Below are 24655 nucleotides of genomic sequence, written 5' to 3'. Positions count from 1 at the left end.
GGTGCGGGGAGGCCAGGGGGGCGAGCGGTCCTTCGGGGTGGGTCGGGGCATCAGGCCTTCAGGGTGGGGCGGGATCGCGGCGCAGGAAGCAGCGCAGGGATGCTGACGCTGACTTCGCGATCCTGCTGCGGGCTGCTTCACAGATTGTGCAGGAAGGTCAGTGGGGAGAGCGGTCCTTCGGGGGTGGCGGGGGACTGAACGGCAAGGCCGGGAACACCCCCTTAGGGCTGGTACCCGGGGCGGCCCGCCCCCCCCCCCCCCGCCCCCCCCTAGGTACGCCACTGGCTTACATAGTTTTATTTAATACTTTATTTCTAACTATAAATCAAAATTTACAAGAATGCATCTTGCTCCATTAAACACAGGTAGGAAAAACAAATCAAGGTATTAAAATTCAATCTTACAATATCGAACAATCTTATTCCCCTTCTTAGATCACTATATTGGGGAGAATGGTAAGCAGTTACTGTACATAAAATGAGAGAAGAAAAAAAAAAAAGGAAATTGATTAAATTAAAAAGGCCTAGTGTATCTAAACAACTGCTTTACTTCTATTATCCTTCTTTCAACATTCCTTGACGATCTTCTTAACATCTAAAAACTCCTTCAGGTGATTTGGAGAGAAAAAGGTGTATTTGACTCCTAAATACCTAACCAAGCATTTGCAGGGATATGCTAAAAGAAACGTGGCTCCTAATTTAATAGTCTCTTGACGCATAGAAAGAAATTCTTTCCTCCGTTCTTGAATGGTCTTAGCGACATCCGGATAAATCCATATTTTCTGTTCCCCAAATAATTTTTGGGAATTTTTGAAATACAATTTCAGAATCATGTTAAGATCTTGCTCAAATACAAATGATACTAAGAGCGTTGCTCTATCAGTGTCTGCTGTTATTGTTTGTTCAAGGAGAGCAGTCACGTTAGCAAAGTCTATTTCGTTATTCTTTTTTCCTCTTTCTTTTCCGTTTTCGCCTTCTTCTCTTCAAGGAATCTTTTTATTTGGTAAATAATAAATCTTATTTATTGGAGGAATACAGTTTGAGGAAATTTGTAAATTTTAAATCAAATATCTATTCAATAGGTCTAGGGGTAACATTCCCGGGATTTGTGGAAAATTTAAAATACAAAGGTTTAATCGTCTGTTGAAATTTTCAAATTGTTCCAATATTCTATGTATTGAAGTGTTATCTTTAATTGAGGCTATCTTAAACTGTTGCAAATGCTGTATATCATCCTGCATTTGCTAGGCTTGGACTGTAAAATCCAATTTCATTAATTCTACTGTTTTTGTTAAAGAATCAAGTTTATCTGTTATTTTGGTTGCCTCATCTGTTGATTTTCCCATTTTACTCTCTATTCACTGAAGAAGAAGCCAGATGCAGTTTAAGGATACCCCCATGGAAGAGGATGAAGATTCCTCATTCTTGCTTGCAGACATAAGCCGTTATGCCGAAGACGTCGTGTCCCTGCTGGGAGACCCCGCGTCTCATAGTAACAGAGTAACATAGTAGATGACAGCAGATAAAGACCCGAATGGTCCATCCAGACTGCCCAACCTGATTCAATTTAAATTTTAAAATTTTTTTTCTTAGCTATTTCTGGGCAAGAATCCAAAGCTCTACCCGGTACTGTGCTTGGGTTCCAACTGCCAAAATCTCCATTAAAATCTACTCCAGCCCATCTATATCCTCCCAGCCACAGAAGCCCTCCCCAGCCCATCCCCCACTAAACGGCCATACACAGACACAGACCATGCAAATCTGCCCAGTACTGGCCTTAGTTCAATATTTAATATTATTTTTTGATTCTAGATCCTCTGTGTTCATCCCACGCTTCTTTGAACTCAGTCACAGTTTTACTCTCCACCACCTCTCTCGGGAGCGCATTCCAGGCATCTACCACCCTCTCTGTAAAGTAGAATTTCCTAACACTGCCTTTGAATCTACCACCCCTCAACCTCAAATTATGTCCTCTAGTTTTACCATTTTCCTTTCTCTGGAAAAGATTTTGTTCTACATTAATACTCTTCAAGTATTTGAACATCTGAATCATATCTCCCCTGTCCCTCCTTTTCTCTAGGGTATACTTCCGGGATCGCATGTCTCCTGCCTCAACGCCTCAGCGATCGCTGGACACGGAGGGTGAAGGAAAGCCAGAGGAGACAAAGATATTTCCATGCCCGAAAGGGCAAATCACTCCCTCTCGTCTCTGCCTAACACTAGGCTCTCCAGTCCGGATTGGGCAGTTGCTGGGAGGGCCGAAAAAAAACGGTCCATCTTCTGTTGAACCGGGGTGGACCCCAGGAAATGGCCCTGACCACCCCTTTCCTCTTCGTATGTGGCATCGATAAGTGAGGTATGTTTTTATTGAGGAAATCAGACACGGTGAAATCTTAGAGCGTCTTTCCCGGCTCCTCACACTGCCGCCATCTTGCCACTCCCCCCCCCCCCCCCCAGTGCTTACATAGTTTTGTCTTTGTGACCAAACGGCAGCTGGCGTGGTTAATGAGTGAGGTGGAGGAAGTACATTTATGATACAAGAGCATAAATTTGTGCTAACTTGGGACTACCGAGACATCTGTGAAACAGAAACTCTTGGCTTCTGTGTGTTTGTTATTACCATAATCACCAAAATATACAGATGTCAAGTTGTTACCTGACATGGGGTTGCTGAGTGAATAATCGCAGAGTTCAAACCATGAAGTGGTATGAGTTTTCCTTAGCTCTCTCTTCATATTTCACAGAAAAATCAAACAAAGATTACTGAAGTCTACACAACACATAACAAGAAGTAGTTCTAAGGAAGATAATAGCAAGAACATTTCAAATGGCTCTGAGGGGTCTTTTTATCGAGCTGAAGTAAGTGCTAGCGCGTACTTATCACAAGCTAAATGGGCTTACCATGGGATTCTATTAAGCATCCTGTGTTAATACCCTGATCTACGTGATCTGCGTGCTACCAATGTTTTTTATATTATTGTGCAAGGGACATATCTGGGGGGGTGAAGCGTGGGCATTTCTGTGGTACATTACTGTGTGCTGACTAATAGAGCAGGATTAGCATATGAGGAAAGACTAAAAAGGTTAGGGCTCTTCAGCTTGGAAAAGAGACGGCTGAGGGGAGATATGATTGAAGTCTACAAAATCCTAAGAGGAATAGAACGGGTACAAGTGGATCAATTTTTCACTCCGTCAAAAATTACAAAGGGGACACTTCATGAAGCTACAGGGAAATACTTTTAAAACCAATAGGAGGAAATATTTTCTCACTCGGCGAAGAGTTAAGCTCTGGAATGCGTTGCCAGAGGTTGTGGTAAAAGTGGATAGTGTAGCTGGTTTGGTTTGGACAAATTCTTGGAGGAAAAGTCCATAGTCTGTTATTGAGAAAGACATGGGCCAAGCAGAGCAGAGCAGAGCAAATTTGCATTGGTGATACAGAGGCAATCCCCGTCGGGAAGCCAAGTTAATTGCCTTTTCAGTTTTGTGCCTAATAATAAGTTAAAGTTTCAGTTTTGCATCCTGCACATAAAGAAGAGTTTTTTTTTAAGAGATTAGTGATTGAAACACGACCCATTAAAGCAAGACATTGTGCCTTGCAAGGAGGTCATATATACCTTTTGAGGTCCTGAAGTCTCTTTTTTTTCTCTCCTATTTATATTAGAACTGTTTATGTATGCAAGCGCATAAATCAAGAGCAAGTGCAATAGTTTATATTTAGAGGATTTCTTGAAGTTTGCACTGTTACTGTGTTACCCAGTTTGTTAGCTTCCCTAATTTCTGATAAAATTTCAGCATCTCTCCATTTATCCTGGTCAGGTGGATGGTAGGACACTCCTAGCACTATCCTTTGCCCCCTTACACATGGAATCTCTACCAAAGGGATTCCAAGTTGTGTTTCTGCTCCTGTATAATTTTCAGTCCATTTGATTCAAGGCCCTCCTTAACATATTTAAGGAAGCCTGGTCTACTGTGGCCTGTAATACAATCTCACTATCTGGATGCTCTGTCTTCCCTTTTATGATATCTTTTAATGATACCTTATCCTTAACCATGTTCTTTTGAGCGACTGTTGGCCTTCCCCCAGTTTCTAGTTTCAAAGCTGCTTTATCTCCTTTTTAAATGTTGACGCCAGCAGCCTGGTTATGGTGAAGCCCATCTTTGTGGAACAGTCTCCCCCTTCCTCAGTATGTCGCCCAGTTCCTAACAAATCTGCACCATCACATCATCCACACATTGAGACTATGGAGCTCTGCCTGTATTTTGGGACCTGCACGTGGAACATGGAGCACTTCTGAAAATGCTACCATGGATGTTCTGGATTTTAACTTCCTACCTAAGAGCCTAAATTTGGCTTCCAGAACCTCCCTACCGCATTTCCCTATGTCATTGGTACCCACATGTACCAAGACAGCAGGTTCCATCTCAGCACTATCTAAAATCTTATCTAGGTAATGCATGAGGTCCACCACCTTCGCACCAGGCAAGCAAGTGACGAAGCGATCCTCATGTCCACCAGCCACCCAGCTACCTACATGCCTAATAATCAAATTTCCCATTATAACGGCTGTCCTAACCCTTCCCTCTTGGGCAGAAGCCTCTGGAGACGCATCCTTGGTACGAGAGTACATTGCATTCCCTGGTGGGCAGGTCCTGGCTACAGGATTGCTTACTTCACCAGGGTGATGCTCTCCTTTACAAAGACCTCCCTCCTCCAAGGCAGCACAGAGGCTGCCAGACTGGAGATGGGACTTTTCTACAACATCGATGTAGGTCTCCTCTCTGTACCTCTCAGACTGGAGATGGGACTTTTCTACAACATCGATGTAGGTCTTCTCTCTGTACCTCTCTGTCTCCCTTAGCTCCTCCAAGTCTGTTACTCTAGCCTCAAGAATTCCCTGAGTGCTAAGAGCTCTTTGCACCAAGCACACAGAAGATCTCTCACCAACTAGAGATAAACATGTGACAATCAGTGCTGGACTGCTGCATGCATCTTAATATTGGTGATTTCTTAAGTTGCTATGGGAGTTGGAATATGTACTCCATGTTCCTCTAAGATTGCTAGTTATATGCTAGGTTATGGTAATGTTTAATTTTTATTATTATTTTGCAATGTTGTAATTGATAGGTTACCCTCCAAGGATTTCTCAGACTATTTACATTACATTACATTAGGGACTTCTATTCCGCCTATACCTTGCAGTTCAAGGCGGATTACAAAAGAGCTAACTGGACATTTCCAGTGAAGTTACAACAATTTTTTTTTTGTTTGTTTATTTGTTTTGGTAACAAGGGAGAAGAGGATTAATTCCGGAAGAACTTGCAAATTGGATATTAAATTGACTGTACGTTACTGTGTGATATAACAAATAGATTACAGTTAGAGTACAAATAAGAGTTACTTACACTGGTCATCAAGCATTTTGCTACAGGAGTTCTGTCACCTGTACCTTAACAAGGGCCACATGTTGACTCTAAATCTGAAAACAGTTTTCATCTATCACATCCTGTTTTAAAGTATATGCATCAGTTTGTGTTTATATAATTTTCATCAATAACGTTACCGTGAAGCGTCGGTATTTTATTGGTTCTGTAACACAATATTGCATTTTAGGACAACTCATCGATAACATATACCAGTAATTTGAAAATTTATACTAAAAAGTGCTGCTTTTTCTACCTGTGAATTTTTATATTTTGTTTATTTTTGTCTAAGATATTATAATTACTATGAATGTACAAGGTTGTGTTAACCATCCTGATAATTTCTGTGCAGACAATTTACTGCACAAGATCAGAGAAAGAATCTGTCCAGCAGACTTCAAAGTGCATACAAGCATTATTTTGGCTGTAAAGTTGGTGAGCAACATTAACAGCATTCGTGCTGGCTGTTCAGAATTTTCTTGATAATCACAGATCAGAGAATTATGCTGAGCTTGTGGAGAACATGCATATCAGCATATGGGTGCCAGAATGTCACTTAAAATGCACTTCTTACATTCTCACCTCGACTTCTTCCCACCCAATCTTGTCGATGTCAGCGATGAGCATGGGGAAATATTTCATCAAGATATCAAGGTGATAGAAAGCAAATAGGGAAAGTTCAATCCCAGCATGATGGGAGACTATTGTTGGTTCTTGCAGAGAGACAAATGTACAGTACAAGTGTAAAAGCAAGTGTCTCAAACATTTCTGAACATGCTGACATCACTTTTGTGTGAGTTCAAGTTTTATTAAAATTTGATATATTGCCAAATCAGAATACAAGGCGGTTTACAAAGATAAAATAGGAGAATGTAAATTAAAACATAATCATAAGGATGAAAGATGAGTAATAATAGACAATTGAATATCACAAATAGAACTGAAACAGTAGGAAAAAGTAGAACAACAATATTTAAAGAGAAAGGACGGAGCAGGGTAGTACGAATTGGAGGGAAAACAAAACAACTGATAATAATGTGTAAATCAGGGATCTCAAAGTCCCTCCTTGAGGGCTGCAATCCAGTCAGGTTTTCAGGACTTCCCCAATGAATATGTATTGAAAGCAGTGCATGCAAATAGATCTCATGCATATTCATTGGGGAAATCCTGAAAACCTGACTGAATTGCGGCCCTCAAGGAGGGACTTTGAGACCCCTGGCGTAAATATATGCTGTAACATGTCCCCTTATTGTCTTCGTGTTTGTTTTCAGAGTAAACTCCTTAACACAAGTTTGGTGGGACACAGTTCATACTTGCAATATTGTACCAATATGGCAAACTGTCTAAAAAAATCTGTAACGTGTATCTCAGAAATCTGACATGCTAGCTGAATTTCAATTACAGATCTGTAATAAGCGTCATTAAATTAACTAAGAACACTTCTTAGGTTCTCAGTAGCAAAGAAAAGCTTTTTTTTTGTTGTTGACCAGTGTTACCAACTAATTATGTTTGTAGCCTTCTAATTGGATCAAAGAACAATAAATCAGTTAAACACTAATCAAGACTTTCCTCAACTGCTATCTGTGCCCTAATCTGATTTTATACTCTGAAATGCAATCTAAAACACTAATCTAGACTAAAACACTTTTTATATGAAAACCCTAACAGAGACTCTAAAGCAGGGGTAGGGAACTCCGGTCCTCGAGAGCCATATTCCAGTTGGGTTTTCAGGATTTCCCCAATGAATATGCATGAGATCTATTTGCATGCACTGCTTTCAATGCATATTCATTGGGGAAATCTTGAAAACCCGACTGGAATACGGCTCTCGAGGACCAGAGTTCCCTACCCCTGCTCTAAAGGCTACACTATTGCTTAAACTGACTTTGCTGTAAAAGCAGAGTACTGAACTAAAAAAAGAGAAGGACAATGAAATAACCCACTGAAGCCCAAGTTTTACCTTTTCCCAAGTTGGGAAAAGGCTAGTAGGTAAGATATTCCAATGGAGTTTTTCTTCCCCTTAGCAGATCCTCTCTCAGCACCTCTAGCCTACTTAAGACACCTATGTGATGCTTTAGTAGGCTTTCCCTTAGGACAGGGGTGTCAAAGTCCCTCCTCGAGGGCCGCAATCCAGTCAGGTTTTCAGGATTTCCCCAATGAATATGCATGAGATCTATTTGCATGCACTGCTTTCATTGTATGCTAATAGATCTCATGCATATTCATTGGGGAAATCCTGAAAGCCCGACTGGATTGCGGCCCTCGAGGAGAGACTTTGACACCCCTACCTTAGGAGATGCTGGCGTTCTACAGACAGGTATGGACTTTTAAATTTAGGTGTTTGTGGGGTGGGAAGGGGTCTGTGACTATTGGGGAGGTCAGAAGTTAATCCATCCAGTGTTCATCTGGTCAGTTTGGGCACCTTTTTGGCACTTAGATGTTTCTAAAAACAAGTGTAGTCTGAAATGTCCCACTAGATGTCCAGGTTATGAGTTTTGATTATTGGCACTTGGACGTTTTGGCAAGAAAAACTGACTTAATCAAAACATCTAAATATCCAAAAAAGTGTCTAGGAGCCCCATAGAGTCTGAGGTAATATATCATAAATAGCAGCTGACCATTAACATTGTCTTTCAGGTGACTTGTATTATTAGGCTGAGTCAATTTGGACCCCTTGTAGGAATTTCTTAAAAAGCCATGTTTTTAGATTTTGGCAAAAGAGTGTGTATACTGTGGTTGTGCAAATTTCGATGGGAAGTTGAATGATTTGCTGTGAAACGTTGTATTTTATATCTTTCAGAGTTGAGAATGACAGGGTCAGGTTATTAGAGTTCCTTTGGTCCGCAGATCTACCTAATAGTTCAGTAAATCTAGGGAAGCTATCAGGGATATATCCATATAGTGTTTTAAATGCTACGTAGCATAGTTTGAATGCTATTTTGTTTGCTCTCAATAACCAGTGTATTTCTATAAGCAGTGGTGTGGCATAGTCAAATCTTGATTTGTAGTATATGAATTTGTTTTGTAACAGCTAGAGTTTTTTCATTAATTTCACAGAGATACCTGCAAGTAGAGAATTGCTGTAGTCTAGAAGTGACAATATAGTTGACTGTACTAGTATCCTGTAGTGCTGTTGGAATAAGTATGATCTTATCCTTCTTAGCTTTTGTTTCATAAGAAAGGATTTTTGGACTAAGTTGTTAACATGATCTTCAAAACTTAGAACATAAGAATAGCCTTACTGGGTCAGACCAATGGTCCATCAAGCCCAGTAGCCTGTTCTCATAGTGGCCAATCCAGGTCCCTAGTACCTAGCCAAACCCAAGGAGTAGCAACTTTCCATGCTACCGATCCAGGGCAAGCAATGGCTTCCCCCATGTCTTTCTCAATAACAGACTATGGACTTTTCCTCCAGGAAATTGTCCAAACCTTTCTTAAAACCAGCTACACTATCCACTGTTACCATAACCTCTGGCAATGCGTTCCAGAGCTTAATTATTCTATGAATGAAAAAACATTTCCTCCTATTGGTTTTATAAGTATTTCCCTGTAAGTTCATCAAGTGTCCTCTAGTATTTGTAATTTTTGAGCTATCTAAAGTGACTCACAGTACTTTGGAAGTTTTCTCAGTGCTGAAGCTGGTTCCAGTTGTCAGAGTAATAGTAGATGGGATTAGGTGTGCGTGTCACCCAAAATACACTTATATGTTTATATTTAGGGGCACAGTTGTCCCACAAATGTAAACAACTTATTACAGAATTGCCCTTTAGGTGTTAAGCTTGAAGCTGAAACCTTTGACTGCTACAACATAGTTGCAAGCAGTGGTATAGCCATAGGTGGGCCTGGGCCCACCCACGTTGGGCAGAGTTTTCATCCATACATTCAGTCTCACACTTTGTACATGAACATAGCATAAGAACATAAGAGCTGCTATACTGGTACAGACCAAAGGTCCATCAAGCCTAGTATTCTGTTTCCACAAGTACCTGGTAAGATCCCAAAAGAGTAATACTGATTTTATGCTGCTTATCCTAGAAATGAGAAGTGAATTTTTCCAAGTGCATCTTTATTTTGGTTTATGAATTTTTATTTTAGGAAACTATCTAAATCTTTCTTAAACCCTGCTAAGCTTACTGCTTTCAACACATTCTTTGGCAATGAATTCCAGAGTTTAACTAGATGTTGAGTTGAATAAATATTTTCTCTGGTTTGTTTTAAATCTACTCCTTAGTAGCTTCATTGTATGCTCCCTAGTCCTAGTAATTTTGGAAAGAGTAAACAAGCGATTCACGTCTACCCATTTCACTCCACTCAGAAAGACTGAAGGTTCACCTAGGGTGCCCAATACCCTTGCACCAGCTCTGCAAGCCAGCTCTAAGATCAGTAGCCCAGCAGCAGATTCCTGGCATTGGAATTACATGAAAATTTCCAAAAAGGAGAAGGGATATTGTAGTGGACAACTGGGAACAGTCAGGACAGGATCTACTGGTAAAAGGCAATTCTATCATCTAGGTGCCAGTGTAAATGTATGGAATAATATAATTTATATACATACGGGTACATATACCCTCAAAAATGCCAACAGGGCATCTAAGCATTATTCTGCAAATACCCAGTTGACCAGGTAGGTCTCAGTTCTGTAACTGGTGCCCAAAATTTGGCACCCAAGAAATACATGCTAAGCACTACTCTATAAAGGATGCTCTAAGTTGGGTATCATTTATAGAATAGCACTTAGGGGTCCTTTTACTAAGGTGCGCTAGCCGTTTTAGCGCACGCTAAATGTTAATGCATCCATTATATTCTACGGATACGTTAGCATTTAGCGTGCACTAAAATGGCTAGTGCACCTTAGTAAAAGAGGGGGTTAGTGCCAGGATCTACACCCAGTTCTGGGCATGAGGATAAGAACATAAGAAGTGCCTCTGCTGGGTCAGACCAGAGGTCCATCGTGCCCAGCAGTTCGCCCGCACAGCAGCCCAACAGGTCCAGGACCTGAGTAGTAATCCTCTATCTATACCCCTCTATCCTCTTTTCCTTCAGAAAACTGTCCAATTCCTTCTTGAACCCTAATACCATACTCTGTCCTATCACACCTTCTGGAAGCGCAGTCCAGGTGTCCACCACCCATTGGGTGAAGAAAAACTTCCTAGCATTGGTTTTGAATCTGTCCCCTTCCAACTTTTCCGAATGCCCTCTCGTTCTTGTGGTTTTCGAAAGTTTGAAGAATCTGTCCCTCTCCACTTTCTCTATGCCCTTCATGATCTTGTAAGTCTCTATCATATCCCCTCTAATTCTCCTCTTCTCCAGGGAAAAGAGCCCCAGTTTCTCCAGTCTCTCAGTGTATGAAAGGTTTCCATAACCTTTATCAGATGTGTCGCTCTCCTCTGAACCCTCTCGAGTATCTCCATATCCTTCTTAAGGTACGGCGACCAATATTGGACGCAGTACTCCAGATGCAGAAGCACGATCGCACGATACAACGGCAGGATAACTTCTTTCATTCTGGTTGTAATACCCTTCTTGATTATACCTAGCATTCTATTTGCTCTCTTAGCGGCCGCTGCGCACTGTGCCGACTGCTTTATTGTCTTGTCCACTATTACCCCCAAGTCCCTTTCCTGGGTACTCTTGCTCAATAACATCCCTCCCATCGTATAGCTGTACCTCGGGTTTCTGCTTCCTACATGCAATACTTTACATTTCTCTACATAGAACTTCATCTGCCATCTCTTCGCCCACTCCCCTAGTTTGTTCAGGTCCCTTTGTAATTCCTCGCAGTCCTCTTTAGTCGGAGCACCACTAAATAGTTTGGTGTCGTCTGCAAATTTTATTATTTTGCACTTCGTCCCTGTTTCTATGTCATTTATAAATATATTGAATAGCAGTGGTCCGAGCACCGGCCCCTGCGGAACACCACTCATGACCTTCCTCCAGTCCGAGTAGCGGCCCTTCAGTCCTACCCTCTGCTTCCTACCCGCCAACCAATTCTTGATCCATCTGTGTATGTCTCCTTCCACCCCATGGTTCTTCAGTTTCCAAAGTAGGCGTTCATGGGGTACCTTGTCAAAGGCTTTTTTGAAATCTAAATATACGATGTCTATGGGGTCCCCTTTGTCCATACATTTGTTAATTCCTTCGAAGAAGAGCAGTAAGTTCGTTAGGCACAATCTCTCCTTGCAGAAGCCATGTTGGCTTGTGATTAGAAGTTTATTTCTTTCAAAATGCTCATCGATGCTGTCTTTTATCAGCACTTCTGCCATTTTCCCCGGAACTGAGGTCAGACTTACCGGTCTGTAGTTCCACAGGTCACCTCTCGATCCCTTCTTAAAGATGGGCGTAACATTGGCTATCTTCCAATCCTCCGGGATCACGCCTGTTTTCAGGGATAGATTGCAAACTTGCTGTAGTAGTTCTGCTATTTCCTCCTTTAGTTTTTTCAGAACCCTTGGGTGGATTCCGTCCAGGCCCGGTAATTTGTCAGTTTTTAATTTTTCTAACTGCCTGCGTACATCTTCAAGACTTACTTCCATGGATGTTAGTTTATCTGTTTGGGCTCCTTTTAAGATTTGCTCAGGTTCTGGTATGTTGGATGTTTCCTGTTTTGTAAATACAGATGAAAAGAAAATGTTTAGTCTTTCCGCCACTTCTTTCTCCTCCTTTACCACTCCCTTCCTATCTCCGTCATCCAGTGGTCCCACCTCCTCCCTAGCCGGCTGCTTCCCTTTAACATATCTGAATGGTTTGAAATTTCATGTTTCCTTGGCTAGCCTTTCTTCATATTCTCTTTTGGCTTTTTTAACTAGACGGTAACATTCTTTTTGATGCTTCCTGTGCTCTTTCCAGTTCTCCTCAGTTTTGCCCTTTTTCCATTTCCTGAATGAATTCTTCTTATCACCTAAATCCCCATGCCCAAATTAGGCAAGGATGCCCCATAATTCTCTAACACTGTGTGTGATTCCTAGAACCGCCCATCCCATGGCCACGCCCCCTTTTTTGATCCATTTAGAAAAATGTATGTGCTTTTCTTTATAGACCAGCAACTATAAAGATGTGCACACAAATTCCAATTGATGCCAATTAGAGTCAAAAGAAACTTTAGAAGTGCTAAAGAGAAGCTGCAGTTTTTAGGGTGCACAGAGAATGATGTCATTGCCCTATTGTGGTCTACCTTTTATGTCTTTTTTACTTTTAATTTGTAGTTCTCCCAACTTCCCTATTGTTGTTTTTGTTGTTGTTGTTAGTCAAGTATTGTTAAATGGATATTTGTCTGTTTCATCTCCCCCTTTTTTAATATAATTTGTAAAACGCTTAGAAACCTTGATGTGCGTTCAATCAAAAATTTTAATAAACTTGAATAATTGATCTACCAGTCTTTGTATTATGAGAGCACAGGTGTATGAACGTGATGTCAGATATGTTTAAACAGACCAGGAGAGTGTAATGGTTGTGGGTTCAAACCCCATGCCGCTCCTTGTGACCCTGGGCAAGTCATTTAATCCTCCACTGCCCCAGGTACATTAGATAGACTGTGAGCCCACCAAGACAGATAGGGAAAACGCTTGAAGTGAACCGCTTTGAGTGTGGTTGTAAACCTACAAAAAAAGGCGGTATTTAAGTCCCTGTCCCTACCCCCCCTAATGCAGCTACCTGGCATTGGTGTAGTGCTGGTATGATATCTACTGGCAAATGCTATGAATAAATTACACTACGAACTCCCCCAAAAATCACTACTGAACCTGATGGTTCAGCTCTACATTTCCAAATGCTGCACCTAGCCCTGAAGTTAGTCCCAGCCCAGGATGCTTTTTCAGGAGAGAGGGGAGAAGCAGTGCCATAAGCTTGGCCTCTACTTAGGGTACCAAACGGCTCCAGAAAAAGGAGGATGAATTGAGACATCTGGGTTTTGCTTCCATTGCTTTTAATGGAAGTAAAACCCAGATGTCTCTGTCTGTCCTCCTTACTTCCATTGCTTTCAGTGGAAGTAAAACTGGATGTCTCAATCTATCCTTCTTCTGGAGCCAAAAGGTAACCCCACCTCTAGTAACTCTACATGCAGAGCTCAGGCCTGCTATTGGCATGAGCCTAGCAGTATCAGAGGGAGTTGCTTTCTAATGCTGGCTAATAGAGACACATGATCTTCTTGATGAGTGCCAGCATCATAAAATGCAACCCCCCCCCTGATCTTCTTAACATCTGCTACCCATAAAGGAGAGAGAGCTCTGGCAACTCCCTCCCCCTTTATCAATGTAGTTAGACTACAAAATTGTTATCAGTATAGAGTCACCAGTATTTGTCAGTAATTCTAATGTAGGATGAGGTGATTTTAACGACTCCATTTCCCAGCTGCATGATTTACAAAGGTGTCTATACAGCTAAATAGTTTTCTTTAGATAGGGAATAGTGATTGAAATCTTACAAATTACTTCTACAACTAATGAAAGCAGAAAAAAAAGTACACTTTTACAAAACATTGTAAAGAGGCAAGAACACATTTTCTTATAATGAAAGAAATTTATTACCACAGGAGCACTTTGTCAGGTTCTACTAAAAGGCAAAAGAAATGCATCCTAGCAATTACAAAATGCACTGAGCTTTGATACCAGTGTACGTTAATGCCATATGATTTTCATTCGGTGGTTCAAGTATTAATATTTGGAAGGATAGATTATTGCAATGCGCTTTATTTTGGGGTGGTGAAAATGAAAAGTAGGGCATTACAAGTTTTGATGAATTCTGCAGCAAGACTGATTGTGGGTGCTTCACGGATGGCTCCTATTACGCCATTTCTGAAGCAATTACACTGGCTTCCTGTACAACAAAGAGTCCAAAATAAAGTGCTATCGATAGTACACCAGGCTTTATATCATACAGCCCCCGGATGTTTTCAAGAATTTTTGGAATTGTATTGTCTAAGAAGGGAATTGAGATATAATATGAAATTGTCATTGATGAAAGAGAGAAATGCGATGCATTCTAGGGTCGGGAATTCTATGTTCTCAATAGTAGGAGTGAAATTCTGGAATGCACTGTCAGGTCAGTTACGATTATTTAATTCCAGGGCTAGTTTTAAGAAATTCCTGAAGACACAACTGTTTGTCAATGCATTTATGTGAACGAAATGAGCATGTTAGTAATGGAGGTTGCAGAATAGTTTGTGTATATGCTGTATTAAGAACATAAGTATTGCCTTTGCTGAGTCAAACGAGGGGTCCATCGTGCCCAGCAGCCCGCTCCCGCGGTGGCCCTCGAGGTCCTTGACCTGTAAGTTTCCACCACCTGAATTGTTTATGCCCTAATCCTGAAGTACCCTGTATAGTACCCCTCTATCTATACCCTGTAATCCCTTTCTCCTTCAAGAAGTCATCCAGGCCCTTTTTGAAACCCATTATTGTACTCTGTCCTACCACCTCTCCTGGAAGCGCATTCCAGGTGTCCACCACCCTCTGAGTGAAGAAGCACTTCCTAGCATTCGTCTTGAATCTGTTATTATTTAGAAACATAGAACATGATGGCAGAAAAGGGCCACGGCCCATCTAATCTGCCCACACTAATGGCCCACCCCCTAACTACCTCCATGAAGAGATCCCACATGCCAATCCCATCTTTTCTTAAAATCTGGAACGCTGCTGGCCTCAATTACCTGTTGCGGAAGATTATTCCAGCGGTCAACCACCCTTTCGGTGAAGAAATATTTTCTGGTGTCGCCATGAAATTTCCCACCCCTGATTTTCAACGGATGCCCCCTTGTTGCCGTGGGTCCTTTAAGAAAAAAGAGATCCTCTTCCACCTTGATACGGCCTGTGACATATTTGAACGTCTCCATCATGTCTCCCCTCTCTCTGCGTTCCTCGAGTGAGTACAGCTGCAACTTACCCAGTCGTTCCTCATACGGGAGATCCTTGAGTCCTGAGACCATCCTGGTGGCCACATCTTTTTGATAATGCGGCCTCCAGAATTGTACACAGTATTCCAGATGTTGTTTTGTAAACTGCCTAAATTTTACGCGGTATATAAATCCTTTAAATAAATAAATAAAAGTTTAGAAGGCATATGCGGTTTTTATGTGTGAATAGTGTTTATATAAGATAAGAACAAAAGAATAACCATACTGGTTCAGACCAATGGTCCATCTAACCCAGTATCCTGTTTCCAGCAGTGGCCAATCCAGGTCACAAGTACCTGGCAGAAACCCAAATAGTAGCAACATTCCATGCTACCAATCCCAGGACAAAGAGTGGCTCCCCCCATGTTGTTTGGGTCAGTGTTTAAACACAGCTTCAAATAAGTGGGCTTTTAGGGCTCCTTTTAATAAGGTACGCTAGCGTTTTTAGCGCATGCAGCAGATTAGCGCATACTAACCCCGCACTACACGGCTACAACTAACACCAGCTCAATGCTGGCGTTAGCGTCTAGCGCGCGCGGCATTGTAGCGCGCACTACTCCGCGCGTTGATGCCCTAACGCAGCTTAGTAAAAGGAGCCCTTAGTCTGGCTTTGAATACCACCAGAGACAAAGCCTGAAGTAATGACTGAGCCAGGCAGGTTGTTCCAAGCATGCGGGCGCAACAAAGTAGAAGGAATGGAGTTGGAGTTGGCGGTAGAGGAGAAGGGTAAAGAGAAATAATAAATTGCTCTTGCTATGTCTATCTCAATAGCAGACTATGGACCTTTCCTCCAGGAACTTCTCCAGACCTTTTTTTAAACCCAGATATGTTAACAGATATTGGGTCCCAGTTCTGCTTGACTATTTGTATGTGTTTCTGTGAACGTGTGTGTGCTTTCTGAAATAATTTCTGGACTTCCTTTCTATATTCTAGCTTTTTATATTGTATACCACTGTGTTCTTGTGTAAAGCCAAGTAGTATAGCAAATTGAATAAATCATAACTATAACTAACTATAGCCCTACTTTCTGTTTTCTATGTTTTAACCACTTCCCAATCCACAATAGAACATTGCCTCCTAAGCCATGGCCTTTTAATTGTCTCAGAAGTCTTTCATGAGGGATGAGGGATTGTGACAAAAGCTTTGTGAAAATCCACACTACATCATCTGGCTCACCTTTATTCATGTGTTTATTCATGCCTTCAAAAAAATGTAGCAAATCGATGAGACACAACTTCCTTTGTCTGAATCCATGTTGATTCTTTCCCATTAAACCATATTTGTCTCTGTGTTCAATAATTTTGCTCTTTTAATAGTTTCTATTATTTTGCCCAGGTACTGTGGATAATTTTAATGATAACTTACAGAATACCAACTAGTGCTGCCCAATTCAGGGAGAAAAAATTTGATTCGATTTGATTCAGCCTATTGAATCGATTTTTCGATTCGATTCAATTTTCCTGCCCAATTGGGTGGGTTTTTTTCAAACATCCTGGTGGGTTTATTTTATAGCCTGTTCACCCCCTTTGCCCTCTCCTACCCACACTGATCCTGTGTGTAAACAAAATAAACAAACAAAAAATACTTTTCCTCTTTCTGTTAAATCCTAGCTCACGTTCGCGGTCTAACACCAGCTCTGGAAGGATACACATTTCAAATCTGACATATTGTAATCACAAAACAGAAAATAAAATTATTTTTCCTACCTTTTGTTGTCTGGTCATTTTTCAAATCATGTTGGTCCCATGTTGGTCTGGTTGTCTTCTGATCAGGCTCTCCTTTCTTCTTTCTCCGTGCTAACCATCCATCTTCCATCTCTATCTCCTTCTGTTTCCCTTTCCTCCCCCGGAGGTCTGGCATCTTTCCTTTTGTTCATCTCCATCCCCCCGCAGCTGCAGCAATGGACCCCATCATATACAGATCCACCATCTCTCCTTTTCGCAACTACCCTTTCATCCAGCATCTCTCTTCTGTGTCCCTGTCCCTATTCTCCTCTCCAGTAATGTCCCCCTTGTGTCCCTGTTCCTATGCTCCCTCCATGCCCAGCATCTTATCTCTCCCCATATCCAGCTTCTTCTTTCTCTCTTCCTTACCTCTTGTATCCCCTTCACCAGGTACAGGCTTTTTCCTACTCTCTCTCCTGCCATCCTGCACCCTGCCAACCTACTTTGGAGCAGTATCGTCCCTCTTGTTCCCTTCCCCCTTGTGGTCTTGCATTTCTCTCTCCCTCTCTCCATTAGTCCAGTACCTCTCCTCTGCTTTCCTCCCCCTCTTTTTGGTTTGGTTTCTCTCTTCCCTTCACTCCAGGTCTGGCATCTCCCCTCCCCTCTCTTACTCCTACTTAGAGAATGACACGGGGACCGTGGTAAACCGCAGGTCACCGTAGTAAATCCGCAGGAGTTGAGATATATGCAACTGGTTTACCGCAGGCATGGGGACAAGACCTTTCACTGCCCTGCGGGAATAGGGTCAAGACCTTTTACCGCCCCATGGGAGCGGTGAAAAGTCTTACTCCTGTGGTAAAAAAAATTGCGCCCGTGTCAAACTCAGCATCTTCTCCCTAGCTCCTCTTGCGCCTATTTTACCTTCAGGAGACAGCCATGCCATGATGAAGACAGAAGGAACCTAAAACCAAAGCCTGAGACCAATGTGATTTGAAGAATAAAATTACCAGACAACAAAAAGAAAAAAAAATAAATTTATTTTATATTTTGTGAATAGAATATTTCAGATTTGAAATATGTATCCTGTTAGAGCTGGTATTAGACAAAACTGGGGACCGCAAAGTCCAGGCTGTGCTTCTTTAGCTTTTAGCTGGCTTAGGGCTCTCTCTTTGACCAGGGGGCAGTTGCCATAGTTGCACTCCCCTAACATTAATCTTGCCATGTGTGACTAAAGTATTGTGTTAGCTTGATTTTTCTATGTAGCATTCTGTAGTAATTTGGTTTGTTCCGTTTTCACAATAGTGAAGGGGATATGTGTGAAAGGGAAGGGAGATGGGTTTTGTTGAACCTTGCTGTTTTATTTGTGTTTATAAAATGGCAATTGTCAGAGGAGAAGCTTCCGCCCACACACACGCGACTGCAGGGTGACACAGGCAGGCTTCGCCGGCATCAGTTTCTTTTCTAAAGCGCCGCGAAGGTAAGGGGTAGGGAGGGAGGGAGGGAGATAGATTTGGCCAGAGGGAAGGAGGGAGGGAAGTGAACGCGCGCCTTCCCTCCATTAAGTTTATTTACGCCACGAAGGTAAGGGAGAGGGAGGGAGATTCTCGAGTTACTGAAGGGTGGTGAGGTGGATGCTGTGGGGATGGGGCGGTGAAGGGGACGGCAGGGACAGGGCAGTGAAAGTGCAGTGGGTTCAGTCGCGGGGCGGTGAAGAGGACAGTGGCCCGGTGATGGGGCAATGACAGGGACAGATTTCTTCCCTGTGTCATTCTCTACTCCTTCTTCCTCCTCCCTCTGCACAGGCCTGCCTCCCCGCCACAAAGGCCTGCTCCCCCCCGTGAAGACCTGCCCCCCTGCCGCTCCCACCGCCAAGGTCTGCCCTCCCCCCCAGCTTCCCCTCATTTATCTTAAGCTAATATGGCAGCCTGCAGGATCGCTGGTGCTATAGCGATCCCAGCAGCTGCCTTTATCCTCAGTGGCACATTTCCTCTGCCATGATCCTGACCCTGATGTCAGATGAGATGCGAGACCGTAACAGAAAGAATGTGCCACTGAGGATGACAGGCAGCTGCAGGGATCGCTACAGCACCAGCGATCCTGCAGGCTGCCGTATTAGCTTAAGCCGGTAAGAGCAAGGAAGCTGGGGAAACATTCAGGCTTTTCCGACTGACCATCCCCCCTCAAGTAGGAGCGGCAGCAGACAGCCAGCAAGAGGCAGCGCTGCCACTCCTGCTTTAGGAAGGCATGGGGGGAAGGGTCGGCCATCGAATCGAGAGGCCAATTTGTCTTAAAATTGAATTGATTCAAATTGGTGAATCGGGCAGTACTAATACCAACAATAGATTTGCTATTTCATATCCAAATTATTTCAGTACCCTGGGATTTCAGTACCCTGTTCCACTTAAGCTGAGTATGAGTCCTCCACCTGGAGTCCTCCTAGTAGAAGGTGCTGTTTCACTATCACTTTTTCTATAGTGAGAGACAGGCAAACTCTGCTGGTCTCCAGAGAATCTGCCTGCCCCTAGTGATAGAAGACACAATATTGAAGCAATGCCCCCCCCCCCCCCCCCCCCACTGGCAGCAATGTAGTTGGAGGGCTCCCACTCACTTAGATGGAGCAGTGGTACCTACCATCCAGGCCAGATGATTTGCTACTTTTTAATATATTGATTTGGCTTATTACATCTTTCAGTTCCACCAAAATGTACCTCAGTTCCTCCATATATCACTCTTAAATATAATTTCTGGCATTCATCGTCCTCAATAAAGGACAAAGCAAAAAAATCATTTATGGGCCTGTTTACCAAGCTGCAGTACAAAGTGGTCTTAAAGTGTCCTTATATAAGTCTTTCCCACATGTTAAGCCATTTTTATCGCAGCCAGTAAATGGTTGATTTTTCCATTTTTTGAATTAATGGCCATGCACTAATATTGCCATTAGCACATAGTCATTAATAAATATTAGTGCATGAGCACTAACCAACACATATTTTGTGGTGGTAATAGGTCAGGTGCTAATCCTGTACTATGAAATACTTTCTTTCTTGCTAAACAAGCAACCATATGTAATTTATACCGACCCTCAGTGGCACCACTCAGGACTCAAAATTTTTCATTGTCCTGAGCTTTACGTGTCTGCTCGTCACTGGGTCTCATTACTTTTTTAGAGCTATATCTTTTTAGATTTTTTATTTGTATTTATTTATATTTTATATATGTATACTTAGCTTAAAACTGTGGCTAAGTTTGCTTGGCTTGAGATGTCAGCGTTTTTAAGGGATGTCCAAGCCGACATGTTTCGCCGAGATAGCTTTTTCAAGGCTTCATCCCTCTTCACTGCCGACTACCACTGTAACCGCCAATGTAAAGAATTGGCGGTTACAGTGGTAGTCGGCAGTGAAGAGGGATGAAGCCTTGAAAAAGCTATCTCGGCGAAACATGTCGGCTTGGACATCCCTTAAAAACGCTGACATCTCAAGCCAAGCAAACTTAGCCACAGTTTTAAGCTAAGTATACATATATAAAATATAAATAAATACAAATAAAAAATCTAAAAAGATATAGCTCTAAAAAAGTAATGAGACCCAGTGACGAGCAGACACGTAAAGCTCAGGACAATGAAAAATTTTGAGTCCTGAGTGGTGCCACTGAGGGTCGGTATAAATTACATATGGTTGCTTGTTTAGCAAGAAAGAAAGTATTTCTTAGCTAAATTTTGGATATATGAAGTAAGCACCTAGAATTATATATAGTGCTTTAGGTTTGAATCCTGTACTATGTGCATGATAATATAGCTACACTGTAATATAGCTGGACTATTTGATTACCACCAAAATGTTCATTCTCTGCCTCCTGACATGCCCCCTTGGCAGAAAACATTTTTTAAAAAATTTAGCACATAGTTTGTACACGCAGATCACAAACTTACTGCAGTACACCTGAGCATGTCCCATGGTGAGCCATTTTAAGCTGTGTTAAGCGTATGCTAGTTTTTGTTCCACGGCTTAGTAAAAGGCCTTAGTTTCTCCATTATGACCTTGAGCTAGAAAATGACATCTGTAGCATCCATCTTCTCCCCTCCCTAAGAGATTCCACATGCCTGTCCCACGCTTTCTTGAATTCAGATGCAGTCTTTGTCTCCACCAACACTACTGGGAGACTATTCCATTCATCTACCACCCTTTCTGTAAAAAAGTGTTTCTTTAGATTATTCCTGAGCCTGTCACCTTTTAACCTCATTCTATGCCCTCTCACTATGGAGTTTCCTTTCAATTGAAAGCGACTCACCTCTTGTGTATTTATGCCACATAGGTATTTAAACGTCTCTATCATATCTCCCCTCTCCCGCCTTTCCTCCAAAGTATACAGATTGAGATCTATAAGTCTGTCCCCATACACCTTATGATGAAGACCACATATCATTTTAGTAGCCTTCCTCTGGACTGACTCCATTCTTTTTATATCTTTTTGAAGATGTGGCCTCCATAATAGTACACAATATTCTAAATGAGGTCTCACCAGAGTCTTATACAGGGACATCAATACCTCCTTTTTCCTACTGGCCATTTCTACTCCTTAAGCACTCAAGCATCCTTCTAGCTTTCGCCATCATCTTTTCAACCTGTTTTGCCACCTTAAGATCATCACATATTATCATACCCATGTCCTGCTCCTCTTTCGTGCACAAATGTTCTTCACCACCTATCATGTCATGACTTAAAATGTACTGGCATGCTCTATATTACTATATCCTATTCTACTTTATTATGTAAACCCTGTTATGTTTTATTATGTACTAGCTGATGCCCCGGCGTTGCACGGGTATTTAATTATAGCAATAACACTGTAAATGGATTTAAATAAAGATACTTTATAGTGGTGAATTAAATAATTTTGTTACAGCTTTACAAAAAGTAAAATATTCAAAGTATAATGTGAAATATTTGACAAAATGAATACAATTCAACTAACACAAAAATTGATTATAAACAACATTTTTAGTTTCACCTCCAGGAGCAAGAACATATACATTCTTGGGTGAACCCACCCTTCCCACGTGTGCAGGTGGGCCGCGAGACCCCCAGAACATATCACCCCAGGTAGTGAGGGATCTGCATACCAAGTTTTGTTCAAATCGGTCCCACAGCTTCTTACATTTTTTCCATTGACTTGAATGGGTGAAATCTGATTTTCTGTTTGTAGCTCCGCCCACGTGTGCAGGTGGGCCACGAGACCCCCAGAACATATCACCCCAGGTAGTGAGGGATCTGCATACCAAATTTCGTTCAAATTGGTCCCACAGCTTCTTACATTTTTTCCATTGACTTGAATGGGTGAAATCTGATTTTCTGTTTGTAGCTCCGCCCACATGTGCAGGTGGGCCGCGAGACCCCCAGAACATATCATCCCAGGTAGTGAGGGATCTGCATCCCAAGTTTCGTTCAAATCGGTCAAGCCGTTTTTGAATTACAGGGAGAAAGGCAGCTTCTTACATTTTTTCCATTGACATGAATGGGTGAAATCTGATTTTCTGTTTGTAGCTCCGGCCACGTGTGCAGGAGGGCCGTGAGACCCCCAGAACATAGCACCCCAGGTAGTGAGGGATCTGCATACCAAGTTTCATTCAAATCGGTCAAGCCGTTTTTGAATTACTGTGAGAATGGCAGCTTTTTACATTTTTTCCATTGACATGAATGGGTGAAATCTGATTTTATGTTTGTAGCTCCGCCCACGTGTGCAGGTGGGCCGCGAGACCCCCAGAACATATCACCCCAGGTAGTGAGGGATCTGCATACCAAGTTTCGTTCAAATCGGTCAAGCCGTTTTTGAATTACTGTGAGAATGGCAGCTTTTTACATTTTTTCCATTGACATGAATGGGTGAAATCTGATTTTATGTTTGTAGCTCCGCCCACGTGTGCAGGTGGGCCGCGAGACCCCCAGAACATATTATCCCAGGTAGTGAGGAATCTGCATACCAAGTTTTGTTCAAATCGGTCAAGCCATTTTTGCGTGATCGCGGCACATACACACATACATACCTCCGATTTTATATATATAGATGTTAACTTGTAACCCATTCTGAGCTCTTCCGGGAGGACAGGATATAAATCCAAATATGTACATTCATAAATAAATGGTACCACTCCCTCAGGTTTCTGCAGCCCAAGTGCATGGCATTGCATTTTTTTTAGCATTAAATCTTAGCTGTCAAATTTCAGACCATTCCTCAAGCTTCACTAGGTCCTTCCTCATGTTTTCCACACCATTGGGATGGGGAGAGGTGTCTACTCTATTGCAGAGTTTGGTATCATTTGCAAAGAGGCAGATCTTACCAGACATCACTTACAAAAATGTTAAAAAGAACAGGTTCAAGAACCAAATCTTGAGGCACACTACTGGTAACATCCCTTTCCTCAGAGCAATCTCCATTGACCATTGCCCTCTGTCACCTTCCACTCAACCAGTTCCTGATCCAGTCTGTCACTCAGTTTATTTATTAGACACCTGTGTGGAACACTGTCAAAGGCTTTGCTAAAATCTAAATACACCACATCTAGCACTATTTCTCTATCCATTTCTCTGATTGTTCAAATAAATTGATCAGATTTGTCTGACAAAACCTGCCTCTAGTGAATCCATGTTGCCTTGGGTCCTATAATCCACTGGATCCCAGAAACTGCATTATTCTGACTTCCACACAGGATTTCTGCTTCTTTTCTTCATTCAGATCCTTTTTCCATTTTTGAAAATATATTATTTTGGTTCTAATAGCCTCTTTTATTTCACCTATTAACCTTGCTGGCTGTCATTTCACATTCCTATCACCTTTTTTGATATGTAGAATAGAACATTTCTGACATTCCATAATGTTATTTTTTAACATTATCCATTCCTGATTTAGTATTAGGGCCTTAATACGTGTTATTTGACTGTTTATGTAACCTAAAAGGCCCTAATACTGCTTGACTAAAAATACCATGTTTATATTTAGGTTATTTTCTTTCTATTTCTCTAGTCCTGGACTGCGTGCAGAATCTGACGGTATTGGGGTATCGGTTGCATGGATTGGTCACTGTGAGAACGAGCTACTGGGCTTGCTGGACCATTGGTCTGACCCAGTAAGGCTATTCTTATGTTCATTTTAGTTTGCATATTTCTAGTGTGTGTAACTGAGGTACAATATTCTGTTAGTGCAGTTTTTCTTTGTAAGGATCTATAGCAGTCCTGCTTGATCTGTTTTCCCAAACAACCCTTAAATAGCCAGAAAATAAACCCCCTACATTTACAATGTATCAACATCAAAAGAGTAGAAGCCCTATTCACACCTGGCAGTTGGCACTAGAGGTAGAGCACCTAGAAATCTGATAGTGTCTCTCTCTAATCCCACTGCACATGTACATGGTGTTCCGGTATTGTTATTGGGACAAAAGAGACGTTCATGAAGGATCCAGTGGAATCCATGAGGGCGAGGGTGCAAAGCAAACGCAGTAATCATTACACAGTGCAGCAAAAAAGGTATACTGGGCCTGACTACAAAATGTTTTCATGCTTCCTCTGCTTCTTAGTGAACAGTCGGGCACATGGCTGAAGGTACATTGCTTTATAGGCTCTCAGAATCAATGGAAAATGATAGGGGGAGGGGGAATTTACATTAACCAAACTATTGGTCATAGAAAATTACGT

The sequence above is a fragment of the Geotrypetes seraphini genome, chromosome 1 (assembly GCF_902459505.1).
Source record: "Geotrypetes seraphini chromosome 1, aGeoSer1.1, whole genome shotgun sequence".
Lineage (NCBI taxonomy): Eukaryota > Metazoa > Chordata > Amphibia > Gymnophiona > Dermophiidae > Geotrypetes > Geotrypetes seraphini.
This window is presented reverse-complemented; position numbering follows the sequence as displayed.